This window comes from Panthera tigris, chromosome B3, assembly GCF_018350195.1.
Source record: "Panthera tigris isolate Pti1 chromosome B3, P.tigris_Pti1_mat1.1, whole genome shotgun sequence".
In the NCBI taxonomy this organism is placed as follows: Eukaryota; Metazoa; Chordata; class Mammalia; order Carnivora; family Felidae; genus Panthera; species Panthera tigris.
In genome coordinates, this window is record NC_056665.1 from 35,826,179 (window position 1) to 35,840,624 (window position 14,446).

Below are 14,446 nucleotides of genomic sequence, written 5' to 3' on the forward strand. Positions count from 1 at the left end.
TCATTCAAAGTGCCAGGGATCCTATTAATACGGAGGAGGTCCGGGGGGGGTGCCTACGACCGCCTTGCCAACACCAGTGCCGCTGGTCTGGAAAACGACGCCCTAGCGATCGGTGTGGGCAGCACTGAGAGGTCAGCTGGCTTGTTCATAGGCAGAGGTTCTTTTCCCGGCCACCCCCTTTGTATGTGCTGTGCCGCCTGCCCGCAACACCCTCCCCACTGGTATCTGCTTCGAAAACTGCTCGCCAGTCGCATATTCTGGCTCGGACGCACCTGCTCTCTGAAAGTCTTCACTGACTCCCCCTGGAGTCTCAACTTAGAGCAAATGATACTTTCACTGTGTCCCGCTCACACTCCGTTATAGCAACGCTTACCTAAATTAGTGTGCCACTCGATGGCCTGGGAACTCTGTAAAAACTGTCCCAACTCTTCCGTTTCTCCGTGCCCGAGCCTCACAGAGGGTTCTGCTAGGCACTGGGCACGGTTACAGGGCCTGGGAACTTTTCAGAGATCCCTAAAAACTGTCTGTAGACCTGAAAACAAAATTATTGGATCCCAAACACGAAGGAAAAGCTTTGCAATGGAAATGAATAAAATTTTACTGAAACGTCCACAAAACAGAATATTACATCAACCGCATTAATGGTTTCATTTAGCATTCCTAAAACTTCATAAAAATCTCACTGTCTTTGAGAACGACGTGCAGGTTAGATGTTTCTCACTTTGCAAGAATTCTCGAGCACCCCCATAACTGCTGCGAAATCAAAGCCGGCCGTAGATGGAACGAATTACTTGTAGCCAAATAATTTCAAAAGTGACGTTATAAAATATAATCCTTATTTTTCTTCACAGAAAAAATATACCTCATATGGAATATGGGTGAATTGCAATACATTTGATCCGTGTGAGTCGGAGCTTCCAGAGCAAGCGTGTCTAGGTCTTAGAAAGTCTGAACACAATCTTGATGTCTGGCCTAGGGGACGCACGCAGTACATTTCTCCCAAAGGAAGGGGATGAATGAATGGCAACCCAAAGTGATTCTGAAAAGTGCGTAGGTGGGAGAAGAGGAAGGAAAACAGGCGAGAGAAATATATAAAGCCTAAGCCAAAGTTTTAAGACAACAACAAAGGAAGTCCTTGTTAGGGAGAAACCCTAGGCCCAACTGGAAGACAGAAGCAGGCGATATCGCCCCCTACCGGCTGGAGGAGTCCCGGATTGTCCACACATTCTGGCTTCGTTTATTGATCTGTCATTGTTGCTTCTCCCACGCCAAGAACATCAAAGCCCTTTGGAATTCTCTCAAAGAAAGAAGTCAGTGGTCCCCGAGGATCAGCCTCTGCCTCGCTCCGGGAAAGGAGGCTCGAGGGGAGCTGTATCACTGGCTTTGTGTCAGACATCCTGAAATGGATCCAAACCCATCTTGAACCTATTTCTACCTTCCTCCTGAACCACCTCTTGGTTAACATGTTCCATATGTTCCTTTCCCTGGTGGAAAATAGGCTTTGCTTTTATTTCAAAGGGCATCACTGGAAAGTCTGGGGGGCAGGGGCTTTGTTCTAAGACAAGCAATCTTTGGGGAGCTCTTTTAAAGAAGCAGAGATAAACAGAAAGATTTATATACAAGATGTTCACCGCAGCATTATTTACAATAGCGAAAGAGTGGAAACAGTCTAAATGCCCAACAACAAGGGGCTGGTTAATGAAATTATGATCTACCCACACAGTAGATATCGCAGCCATTAAAAGCCAGGCTTTTGGAGATTATTTTTATAGAAATATCCAATCTTTTGTGAGCCCTTCATAGGTGCCAGGAGGCATTGTCTCCGCTTTCCGTGTCTTACAACAGCCCTGTGAACAAAGCTTTGTCTCCATGTGGCGCGCAAGGACACTGAGGCCCAGGCAAGCCAAGGTCACACAGCTAGGGCTACAGCTGTGCCACCCTAGAGCTGCACCGTGACGTGACGTGCTGCGTGCTGCTGCCTCCCTCTCACAGAGATTCGTGGAAATTCTGAGCCTGGGGAGTTGGAGGCGAAGTGGCGAATTCCTTCCCGGATCTGCGGCACGCTTTCAGGAAGGAGGGCGGGTCGGGCAGCACCCCAAGGAGCGGTGAGGTCGTGGCCGGGCAGCTCTCACAAGGAGGGTTCCCAGAGGAGGAAAGAGCCCAAGCAAGTTGTGGGGAGAGTTTAGCAAGCACGGAGGACGTGGGGATGGTTAGCACATCAGGTATGTTGTAACCACACTGGAAACCAATAGAGAAACCACAAGGGACTGGGCTGAGCCCTGCGGCACGTGCCGAAAACAGGGACAGTGACCATCGAAACCTCTAGTGTTAGTGAGCCCATCCAGACACCCGTGCTGCGTGCTATTCCAGGTGTCTCATTAAATCCTGAGGACCACAACCTTTCTTCGGGCTATCGTCATGCCCATTTCACAGGAGAGAAAACTGAGACCCGGCAAGATTTGAGTAATGTGCCTGGGGTTTCGACCGGTGAGCAATCGTGCCGGAGTTGAAGCGTGTGGTGCAGAGACCAGAGGCCACGTGCTTACCCACTGGGCAACCTCCTCCCTCCTGGAGTTGGGGGGACGGGGGGGGGGGGGTGGCGTGCCAGGCACAGGGATAGGCGTTCACGTTTATCCCCCAGCAGCGCATGCTGTTTTGTGTTCCATCAGCTACAGCTGGCCTCCTTCGCTATTCAGGGAAACCATTCTATATGGAAACGATTACAGAGCCTCCTGAGTTTATGAGAACCCCCAGGAAGCCCAGCTTCTAGCAACACCAGAGGTGGGGGAGGGGAGAGACTCCTCCACATTTGGGGAAAACCACCCAATGGCCTCTGGTTCCTCCAGCTGGTGCCGTGTGAAGTCCACGGGGCATCGGAAACAAAGGAACCTCGCACGCCCACCCCAGAAGTCTTGGGCCCCTCCTCAGCCCCAAGATGCTGGCTCTGCCCCCGTTAGCCTCCAGCCCTAGGGGCCTCAGCCTCTTCCTCCAAGATCGGCCACCTCCTGCCAGGTCGCCGGGCTCTGAACCGGCTCCCCAAGCCCGTAGCAAAAGGGCCCAGCCCTCCTGCACCCCTGCCCACCACCCCCAAGGCAGGCTCTTCTCAGACCCTTTACTTATCTGCTTTCACTGTCCACAGTAGCAAACATGGGGATTTTTCTGGTCTGTCTCCCTTCCTGAAAAGGTGAGTGGAGGTCTCTGTGGATTCTGACTACTGTGCACCTGGAGGGCAGGCTCACCGGGTCTAATAGAACGGACAGCCCTTGGGGGCCAATCCAGCGCCGGCACCCCTCCCACCCACAAGCCCACCCCCCAACAGACCCAGAGGAGTAGGCTCTGGAGCCCTGCTGTCTAGGACACACCCCCTTTCTTGGCCCCAGGCCCCCTGCCCCGAGGCACAGCCCCTCAGACTGCCCGGATCCCAGCGACCAGAGGGAGGTCCTCTCCTCCGCCACTACGGGGCATTTGGCGGTGAGGAGGAGAAGCCGGGCAGTGGGGCTCTCCTCTACCAGAGAGAGCTGGCCCTCAGATGGAGAGAAGAAGGAGGAAGGAGAGCCGCGAGTGTGGGAAAAGAGCCTTAGGCAGGACTCTGCAGTTTTGGACTCTTAGTTCCTCAGAAGCGGGGCTGAAGCTTTCACCCCTGGGTTTTGTGAAACTTCGCCACCTCCTTTCCACAAGGTCATCATTTGGCTTGAGCAAAATGTCCCTTGCAGCCAAATGGGCCCCAGGTAAAGCAGCCTGAACTAGCCCATCGAGGCTGGAGGGGGCCATCCCCCCGGAGGGCTGTTCTGAAGGCCTGGGCCCTGCAGGAGCGTTCTCAGCTCGGGGCCCCATCCTCCCCAGACCGGAGCAAGGCAGGGGGCATTGTGTGGGGAAGGTTGCCGCTGAGTCCGTGGAAGTTCAATGGCACTCTAGACTTGCTGTACGATGGGCTCAACCCCAGACAAGTGCCTTTCACGTTGGCCTCTAGGACTTCTGCGGCCTGCCTCCCCTGGACCCACTCGCAGTTGCCATCCTGGTGGCAAAGCCTGATTAATCCTTTATCTCATGCTTCTGCATCTAAAGTAGCTCCCCGCTACATACAAGGTAAAGTTCAAGTTCCCCACCACGGCGTTCAAGTTCACTGTGTACCTCCTGCAGCCTTATCGCTCCCCATTTCAGATTCTGTGTCTTAGCTGGATAGAACTCCATGCCTTTGCTCATTCGGTTCCCTCTGCCTAGAATTCCCTTAGCTTGCGTCTCTGCTTTGCTAACTTCCACTCCAACTTCCCAGGCTGGGGAAAAGGGTTCCTCCTCTGGGCTCCCGTACCTCTTGGCCTCACTTAGCCTGTCAAAACTCAGACCAGACTACGCTGTCACTGGCTGCTTTCTTGTCTTTCCACTGCACTATGGACTCTCCAAGGGCCAAGATCACCACTGCTTCCCTCTTCCCCAGTGCTAGGTCCGGTGTAAATTGGCCTCTGTCCACTCGCCCACCCCACCTCGTGGTTACTCTCTCCAACCAAGCTACCGATTTCCAAGAGAATGTTCAGGCCACCCATCCGGATCTTAGAGATGATGCAACGAGGCTCAGAGGCTTGCCTGGTGCCCTTTGAACCCATCTGTTTCTCTGTGACAATCCCTGGCTACCCAGCGGGGCTTTGCAACCTACCCGTTTGCTCAGCGTCTGTCCCCTAGGAGACAGTGATCACCATACTATTCAGCTTCTAGCCCAGAACCTGGCCTATAATAGGTGCTTAATCAAAGCGTGTTCGAAGGAAGGGGCAGGGAAAGGCTTTCACGCTGAGAAAGCCCACCAGCCCCACGATGGGCGAACAAGGCTTAACCCCATTTGGTTTCTCTGCAGCTTCCAGCGAAGAGCTGGGGACACAGTCAAGCGTCAGCTAGCATTTTCAGACCAAATTCTACACACCATGACTTTCTTCGGTATTTGTGCTGCGATTTACAAGGCACTTTTGCAAACATTGACTTACTTAATTTTCATAATAATCATTAGAGGCCTTATAATTTTTTTTTTTTTTTTTTTTTTTTTTTTTAGATTTTATATGGAGGAGCCAATCCCAGGCCTTACCTGCCGGCAGCCTAGCCCACGGCACACACTCCTATCTGAAGTCAGAGTCCCGCTGCCTAGACAAATCCATATATGTTACAGGCATCCTTGTCCACGCATGGTCCAAACACAGCATGGTTACATGATTGCTGATAGAAACAGGGAATCCTCAGCGAATGAATGGTCTTGCTCCTAAGATCAATGGCCCAAATCAGAGAGCCCAGACACCCCCTGCCTCGTAATTCTGTTCTGCGATTCCCTCTGCCCCCCACCGAGCCGTGAAACAGCAGTGCCCGAAGCAGCCAACCGCTCCCAACCAACCCTCTTTCTCTAGCTTCTCCTGGAGCTTGCTGACCTCAGAGTCGCCCTTCCCAGACGGCAAAGCTGTAATAAGGCAACGCTCAGAGGTGGCCACCCATCAGAAGCTTCCAGCCCCTCCCTTATCCCAGAGGCCAACCTTTGGTCAACAGTCTCTTCTTTCAAGAGAGAAACTACAGAGTGACCGCCAGCAGAGAGAGAGGGACTGGTCAGTTGAGACCTGAGGTTGAAACCTGGCCTTGCCACCAAATCGCTGTTTTTGCTTGGGCAAGTGGCCCCCACCTCAGGTGGCTCCCTTCACAAGGACGGTGGTGGCTTCCCTGAGCCGTCCATTTCCTCTTTCCTGCCAGGCCTCTCGATAACCAGAAGCCACAGTTCTGGGGCAGGGAGAAAGCTTAGGGCACTAACAGTAAAGGTTCCTCCCTTTCTGCAAAAATAACAAACCAACAATAAAAATAGCAATAGGGCATATGTACTGTTTACTTACACAATTTCACACCATCTTCGCAGAAATGCTAAGAGGTGGATATTCCTTTTGCTCCCATTTTAAAGATGGAAAACAAATTCTCAAAAAAAAAAAAAATACTCCGTTTCGTCCTTGGACACACAGCTGGAGACAGGTAGAAGCAAGATTCGAAACTGGGCGACTTATCTGCAGAACAAGAACATTTTAGAACATCATTCTTTTCTGCTGGTCTCACCAGCTCAGCTTGTCCTTCCCCATAGAACATTTATAAAGTTCGACCACATACTTGGACACAGAGAAAAAAATCTTTTAATTTAAAACTGGAGAGTCTATAGGTCGCATTCTCTGACTGTAATCCAAAATTTTTAAATAAAAAAATAATGTGGCTGAAAATATTCTTAAGTGCTTGGGAATTAACAAACAGAGGTCTAGATAACCCATGGATCACAAGAAATATTAAAACGAAACTCAAAAACCATCTAGAAACAGATGAAAAGAGGAACATTTTATTTCAAAACCTACAGAACCCCCAAAAAAGCTCAACTCAGGGGGAAATTATGGCCTGAAACGCCTTCCTTATTAAAGAAGAAAGACTAAAAATAAAGGAGCTGAATACGCATCATAAGGAATTAGAAAAATAAGCCAACAAAAAAGGAAAGCACAAAATGGGAATTGACCAATAGCTGAAATTAATAGCCCAGAAACTAAGAGAAGGGGATAAAAAAAAAAAAAATACACCAAACAAGGGCTTTGAAACCAGAGTTGGTGGGAGGGAGAGGCCAATGGTATCTTGGGGCAGGTGAGAGCCCCCTGATCCGTGAGGGTCTCCCTGGAGCCCCGCCGGCCAGTAACGCAGGCTCCTGGAGCTCGGGGTCCCGCCCCCCAGCAGGTGGCTTGTTCCCACCGCACAGTCTGGCGATGTGACTGCCCACCCGAGACTCCTTGGCCTGGAGTCGCGAGCAGAAATAAAGCTCCTCCGTCTGGGCTTATTAGGCAAAGGAGGCAGTTTTGTGTTTTCAGCAATGAAAGCTGCTGCGGTTTTGTTTTCTCTCTGTTGCCAGGAGTCAAGAGGAAGTCTGTGGTTAGACATCTTCGGGTGGAGACGTACACAAACACAGAGGCTAGAGATGAGCTCCTCGAATTCAGCCCGCCCGGGCCCAGCCCCATGGAAGGAGGCTAAGGAAACAGAGCCTGGGGCAGGGGAAGGTGGGGGGAGAGACACCGTGGAGATGCCCAGACCCGCAGCCGCACTCAGCCTTACTCTATCCGCGGCCCACTTCCCTTTCCCATCCTGACAGCGGGATCCTGTAGATCCATTTTTTCTTCCAGGCATGAGGCAACCCAATTTGCCTTCACTCTGTCCAGAGACCGAGGTCAAATGATCCCTGTGAATTGAGCGCCCGTCTCAGTAGTGGAGCCATGGCAGGCACTGCGGGCCGCCACCCGCTGTGGGTCCCAGCCTCTCCCTCGTTTCCATCAAAACCTTGGATTTGTTCCGGGTCACACCTCCACAAAGTGCTCACGCCTCCAGCCTCCCGCATATCTAGAACCCGGCCATTTGATTGCACTTCTGGCCAATGAGCTATTGCATTCCTAAGAAGACTTTCCCATTCTTCATTCCGGTTCTTCCTCTGTCTCCCTTCTTTGTCCTGCCTGGAGCTGGCATGCAACCCTGGAGATAGGACACCCATCTTGTGTTTATAAGGTAGCAGCAAGAGGATAAAGGGAGAACAGGAAAACAGAAAGGCCAGGCCCTCCACGGCATAATCCCATCACCTGCCACCCTGCCCTGTGCTACTCTTGTGTCCAGGGAAAAATAACGCTGCATCTGTTAAAACCATCTGTAGCCGAGCCCCTGTTACCTGCCGCTGAATGAATTCCTTCTTGAAATGACAACTTTGGTCTTTGTAGGGTTTTCGAAATGTTTTCAGCCCGTCTTCTTACTGGGTCCTCACGGAAATTCTTCAAGGTGGGTCAGCATCTTTCTTCCCGTTGTCAAATGAGGAAACTGGGGTGCCATGGATGTGAAATGGGTCAAACAAAGAGTTAGGGTCTGAACTCCTGCACTCTGTGCCTCAGTTCATTGCTTCCCCCCCCCCCCAAAAAAAATCCTTCTTCCTCTAAGCAGTTCAGGGCTATCCTTATCCTCACTCTACCTTGCCCCACACAATCTTGCACACTGAAAGCAGAAATCCCTCAGGAACCAAGGAGCATGCGAATGGAGCTTGGTCCCTTCTAGTGCCAGGAGTAGACATGCTCTTTTATTTTAAAATCCATCACTTCCAACCAAAGGATCTGGGTTCAAGTCTTGGGATTTCCCCCTGAACTTGCTATGTGTTCCTGGGTGGGAACAATCTCTGAAAATCTCCCTGCCCATCTATACAGTGAGAATGGCAGCCGTTCTCCTCCAGAGGCTATGATAATAAATTCAGAGATATATGATAATGTATGATGTATGACAATAAGCTCTGAGATAGTAATCTCGAAGCACTCAGGATGTCACGGAGAACACTTTGCACATGATAAAGCACCGATGCCCTTATTACGGGGCTGTTATCATGATGACTTTGGTCTGTCTCAAGGCTGTGACTCCTCCCTCAGCTCAGCTCTCCTTGCGGTTGACATGTAAATTACAGATATGCTTCACATGTCTTTGTGACTACTCGTCACCATTTGTCGACCTCAGGGGAGCCGAGAACGTTGATCTCATGAGCATATACCTTTAAGCAAGGATAATGTTAGTGTTATGATACTTACTTGCTCGTTAAGCCAGGCTATTTGATCTCCTAAGGTCTTTACTTTCTTAGTGACCAAAACTTATCCATTCATCCACTTTCCAAAAAAAGAAATAGACTCTGGGCTGGAGACTCTCAGGGTTGCACGGGACTTAAAAATCATCTGGTCCAGCCTGCCCTCCCACACCGAGCCCTCCCCTTTCTGGGATGGCGTCTCATCTTCATGCCCCCTCCCCCCAAATCCCCGACGGGCATCGAACCTCCACGTGCTCACCTCAGAGACAAGGGGTTTGCTGCCTCCTGGGGTGGTCCATTTCTCCTCTGAACATCGTCTGCTAGAATACTCTTCCTCTAACAGACACTCCTTGGCAGACACAAGGATGTGTTCTTGGCAAACTTCTAATACTGTGCACATTTGACTGTGTAGGATGGTGACTGGCAGAGTCAGTGGGGGATGAAGAAGCCCACGTGAGGTGTTACCAAACAGGAAGTGCCATCTGTGCTGGATGATGACAGTCAGGGAAAGCGTCAATCAGCTGCCCCGGGTGGCTCCAGAGACAGCTTCTTCCTTCCTCACATTAAAGAGCTCAAGAATAGCAATTACTCCGTTAATTCTGACGCTCTGACTATTCACGGGGCCAGGCCAGGCCATGTGGCAGTGACAAGACTGAAATCTCAATCTTGAGATGGAAGTTTATTTCTTGCGCGTATCAGGTGCCCCGTGAGTTGCGAGACCCTCCCCCTTTTGGCATGCCGTCTGGAACACGGGGCGTCCAAAGTCCCTATGGCAAAACGAGGAGGCACATCAACCCGCGATTGCCTTCGTCTCGGCCCATTGGGCAGAACAAGCCGTGGGGCCCCAATCTAGCTGCAGAGGAGGCGGGGAAGTGTAGCCCGGCACATGGAATCTGTGGTGAGTGCTGTCTCTCCAGCCAGCCTTCCCCCAGGACATCTCAGGGTATGCCATTAAAGAAACGAGAGTCAGCCCTGTGGAGAAGAGGAGCCCATGGCCATGGAAATGAACCATGCAAGGTGATGGGGAACTTTCGGGGGAGGCCCTCTGTCTGCTGCTGTTCACTATAAGCAGCCATCACACGGCAATCTGAGGTAGGATCTGTACGCACGGGCGGCCAGGCTCTTCCACCCACAGCGACCATGTGCTGACAAACACCCAGGACAAACTTTGCATGCGGAGTGTTCCCGACGTCCCCGTCATCCCTCCCGTCGCCATATTTGCCCCACACACCCCACGCTCCAAAAATGCGGTCTTGGCCTGCTCTGTTTCTTCTCATTCAGCTCCCTCAGAGCTCCATCTTGGCCAGCGCAGTTCCTGGGAGGAAAGGAAGGGACAGACAGTGCTGGAGAGACCCAGGTCGCGGGGGAGCATCCTGGCTTGCCAGATCAGTCTCTGAGTCCCCCCCCCCACCCTGTCGGAGGGAGGAATTTGGGTCAGCAGTGAAGTGGAAAGAAAACTCAAGAAGAACATAGAGGGGGTAGGGAAGGAGGGACCAGAAGGAAAAAAAAAAAAAAAAGACATAGGTGTTGAGTCCTTTGTGTATAATGGGGATGCAGAAAGTTGAGAGTCATGGCGTGTCAGGTCGATTATGGATGCCCGGAGGGTTTGGGGTGCCTTGGAAGAGTCAAAGTTTCTAAAGAAGACTTGAAGCCCAAGATAGTGAGAGAGAAAAGGAAACAGGGACCTCATTCTTTTTCATCTCTTTGAGAGGTGTGCCTGAAGATGGAAAGCTCTCTCTTTCGCTTGCTGGATTGGGCTTCTTTGAATGTGACTTCATGTAGAAACGAGGTCACAAGGAATCCCCACAGGTACTCAGGTTACGTGAATAAAACCCGAAGTTGAATGAGTAGCGTATTCTGGAGGCAGGCAAGGCAATCGGACAAGAGCAAGAAGGGGCTGTAATTGTTCAGAAATAGACTAATACGCTTTGGGGATGCCAGAGGACGAGGAGAGTGTCCAGCAGCAGCCAGGAGCCACCTCTCCACCCCCAGCCTCTGGGTCAGAGAGCCCGGTGAGCTCTCTGCCCCTTTCCCTGACTCAGGTTTCCAGACCTGAGCTCCATTTCCTGGATGTAGACTGACTCGGGAGTATCTCCTCCCTCCCCCACTCGTTGTACCTCCACTTGGTGGATGCTACAGTGACATTAGCTTTGCTGGCTGCCACCTCCCCCCTGTTGACTCATACGAGACTTCCTGCCAACTAAAAACCCAGCCTCTTTCACTTATGCTGTTGACCTAGGTATCCCACATCCTGTGTGTGTCTGGTGGGTATTCTGAACCCCAAGCAAAGGTCTCTCTTGCCTTTCATCTTGCTATGCATGAATTTGAGCCCATTTCAGCCTGGCCAAGGCCTTTGCAAACCCTGCCTCTCACCTTCCCTGAACCGTCCACCCTTCCCACTTTCCCACACGCCCCTCGGGGACAAGGCGGTTCAGCCCCCTGGGGGAATCACTTGGCCTGTAAAAGGGGTAACACAACCTGTCTTACAGGGACCCCATGAGCAGTAAGTCCATTCTAGCCATTGGTAGGTGTTGAACAGGATGTGGCCCAAGACAGTGTCCCTTGGCATACCTCATCTGGGCTGCTCAGCTGGGCTCATGTAGTTAGATTCAGCCATTCCTCTTGCACATGTGGGTATACTGTGAGAAACAAGGCAAATTCTGCACGAATTTTCAAAATAAAACTTAAGATTTATGAGATGTTTCCTCCAACCTGAGGGTCCAAAGTCACTCTCTGCCCTTTGAAAGTCACCCCACTAGCCAAGCTATTTGGATGCACAGAGACAAAATGGCACCTCTTGGCTCCCTCAGTACTGCAAGGAAGAAATCTAGCTCTCTAGGGCACCTGGGTGGCTCAGTCGGTTAAGCATCTGACTTCCGCTCAGGTCATGATCTCACGGTTCGTGAGTTCAAGCCCGGCGTGGGGCCCTGTGCTGGCAGCCTGGGGCCTGGAACCTGCTTCAGATTTTGTGTCTCCCTCTCTCCCTCTCTGCCCTTTCCCTGCTAGTGCTCTCTCTGTCTCTCAAAAATAAGTAAATATTTTTTAAAAAAGAAACGCAGCTCTCTACTTTCAAGAGCTGCCTCTTCCCCTGGGGCCCACTCCTCCCCACACCGCTCTCTCCCCAGCTCCGGGAGCTCTCTGGATACTCAGAAGGAACAACCTCAGCAGCTGGTCCACTCCCTGCCACAAGCGACGGTCCAAATTGTGGCTACTCTGACCTTGATCTTCAACCTCACTCCTAGGCTAGCGATGCAGAAGAAAGCACGGGACTTGGAGAAAGACAAGCCCACGTTCAAATTCTGCTCTCTTTCACCAGCTGACAGACTCAGGAAAGTCACCCACCCCCCGCGATCAGATTGGCAGGACTGCAAATTGGGATAACAGGACCGTCCTCACTGGTGGTTGGGAAAGTTACGAGGAAGGACTGGCTCCCCATCTGTCTTCAACCGCCGTCCCCCACCACCTCCCTCTCTGCCTCGATTCTTCCCAAATGTGAGATTCTCTTTCCTTCTCATTTTTACATAAGGAAAAGAGTCGGCCATCAGGAGACCTCACCCGACTCGCGACGTGACCATCAAGTCACTTATGTGAACCGTGCCTCGGTTTCCTCACCTTTACATTGAGAGGCCTGAGTGAGAGATTGATAATGTCAGCTTCCGCTGGTTGCATGCCTGCTGTGTGGCAGTCATGCCATAAATGTCACCTGTTTACATTAATCCAGTGGCTCAAGGAGGCATTATTATGTGAGAAGGAGCAGGCATAGCACCCATGAGCATGGGCTGTGGCTAAGGTTGCTCCGCCCCATCCCCCTGCTCTCCCTTTGGCTGCTTCGTGGTCTAAGACAAGTAATTCAACCACTCCGTGCCTCAGTTTCCCCTCTGCCAACAAGGGTGGTCATGAAAATTAAATCGGATCCTGCACCCAGAGGCCTCACCCAAGGCCTGGCACACGGGAAGCCCAGCATGGCTAGTTTCCCAGAGGATGTGAGGTATCAGAAACCTGTCTAAGGTACCCGGTGCAAGACCACGCAGCTCCAAGACCGTGCCCCGGTCCACTGCAGAACGCAGTCTGTGCGTGACCGTGACTGTGGAGCGTCCTCCAGGAGCGTCTCCGGTGTTGACTCTGGAGTTGGTAGGCTGGTATCCTGATGTCCAGGAGAAAAGGATGTCAAGGGAGAGGCATCAGCCTCTGGGGCACTAAGGCTTTCCCCCCACCCATGGCAGGCTACCAAGACCCCAACAAGCATGCCCACGGAGAATACACACACACACACACACACACACACACACACACACACACACACACACTGCAGGAGCCATATTCTCAGCTCCACCAGCTTCAAGGCTCCATCCCAGAACCCAAGACTGCTACAAACAGACCTTTGAATCAATCGTCCCATCCATATACTTGCCTGGGCCCCGGCCTCTGCTGGGTGCTGTGATGGACACATAGAAGAATACTCTTCAATGCCATGTTCATTGAGCACTTGCTATGTACCAGGCACTGTGACTTTAGAGGCAAATAAGTCAGGGTCACCAGACTTATGGATGAGACTAGCGCATGGCACAACACAGAATACAGACCAAAAGAGAAGTCCAAGAAACTCTTTACCAGTACAGGAGACATAAGCGGAGTCTTAGAATCCTAAAGTGTCGTCATCCTGGGGACAGGGTGGAGAAAAGTTTTCCAGGCAAGAGAAACAGCTTCGGTTCTGTGTGGAGGTAAGAGACACCCTGGCCTATCTGGGGGACAGGGAAGGCAGGGATGAGAGACAAGGCTCGGGACCTAAGCTAAAAGTTCTGGCCTTGTCTTATGTCAATGGACAGACACTGAAGGGTGCTAATAAGGAGCACCTGGAAAGAGAGTTTTGAATTACATGCCTGGGAAGACTTCCTGGAAGAGGTGGCTTTTGAGCAGCCCCTTAAGCAATAGCCAGAACTTTGAGAGGTGGAGACAGAAAGGAAAGCCTCCCACGCGATCAGGCAGCGAGAGAACCGGGACATGGAACAGGAGGCAAGGGGCCATCTGGAAAACAGCCAGGCCAGTAAGAGATAGCGGGGAGATGTTGCAAGAGACGACAGTGAGGCTGCATGGAGGGGCCACGGAAGGTCAGGGAAGGGAGAGAGCACTTTGGGCTGGGAAGGGTCAGAGGAAGTCTTATGAAGAGAATGAATCAATCAATGAGCCAATCAATCCACGAGCAGGCCTTGATTTGAACCTCCAAGTTTAACAGGTTTGCGTGAGCCCGGGTGCCACATCCAGGCAGGCTGCCTCTGCCCGCCCCCACCCCGGCTGCCCTGCTTCCGCCCTTTTAACCACACCTTCATCAAACCTACCCCTTTTGGAACCCCACAAGTAACCTCAAAGTTAACCTTTTGAGCTCATCAAAATCCTAGAGTCCACACAACCTAAGCCCTTAGTTTTATATTTGAGAACACTGAAGCCCAGACATAGGACGTGACTTATCCACGGTCACATAGGGACACTCTGCAGTGTCACAGCCAGAGCTAGCACTAGGATCCTCAAGTGCCCTCCTCCTAAACGTCAGCCATCAGGGGTCCACGAACGTCTCCACCCCAAAGACATGTCTTTCGTCATAGAAACTTCTTTCTTAGAAGAAAGAAGAAATTGACTCCTTAGCACCCAAAGGAATGAATCTAGGATAGTCATGCTTTAAAGCCACATGACCAGTTCTGAAGAAATACCTGGCTGTCGCAGCACCGAAGCTAGACCGGGTGGGTAACCAACCTCCTTCCCCAGATTGGAAGCTGGCCTGAGCCCTATGTGCAGAACAAGGAGGGGTGAAGCACTGAGAATTTCACCTGCTTTGTTTCAGTTTCCATAGAAACCTCACAGGGAAAG

At 51.5% G+C, this 14,446-nt stretch overlaps 1 long non-coding RNA gene across 1 annotated transcript in view; it reads right to left on the reverse strand.

Annotated features, from left to right (window-relative positions):
* Positions 1 to 13,000, reverse strand: part of LOC102954461 — a 29,522-nt gene extending 16,522 nt beyond the window's left edge. The window contains exons 1-6 of the long non-coding RNA XR_006218534.1: positions 12,597 to 13,000; positions 11,156 to 11,223; positions 8,844 to 9,899; positions 7,697 to 7,842; positions 5,856 to 6,020; positions 5,072 to 5,242 (exon numbers count right to left, since the gene is read on the reverse strand). This is a non-coding gene — a long non-coding RNA (uncharacterized LOC102954461). The remainder of the gene's footprint in view (positions 1 to 5,071; positions 5,243 to 5,855; positions 6,021 to 7,696; positions 7,843 to 8,843; positions 9,900 to 11,155; positions 11,224 to 12,596) is intronic.
* Between the last annotated feature and the right edge of the window lie 1,446 nt (positions 13,001 to 14,446).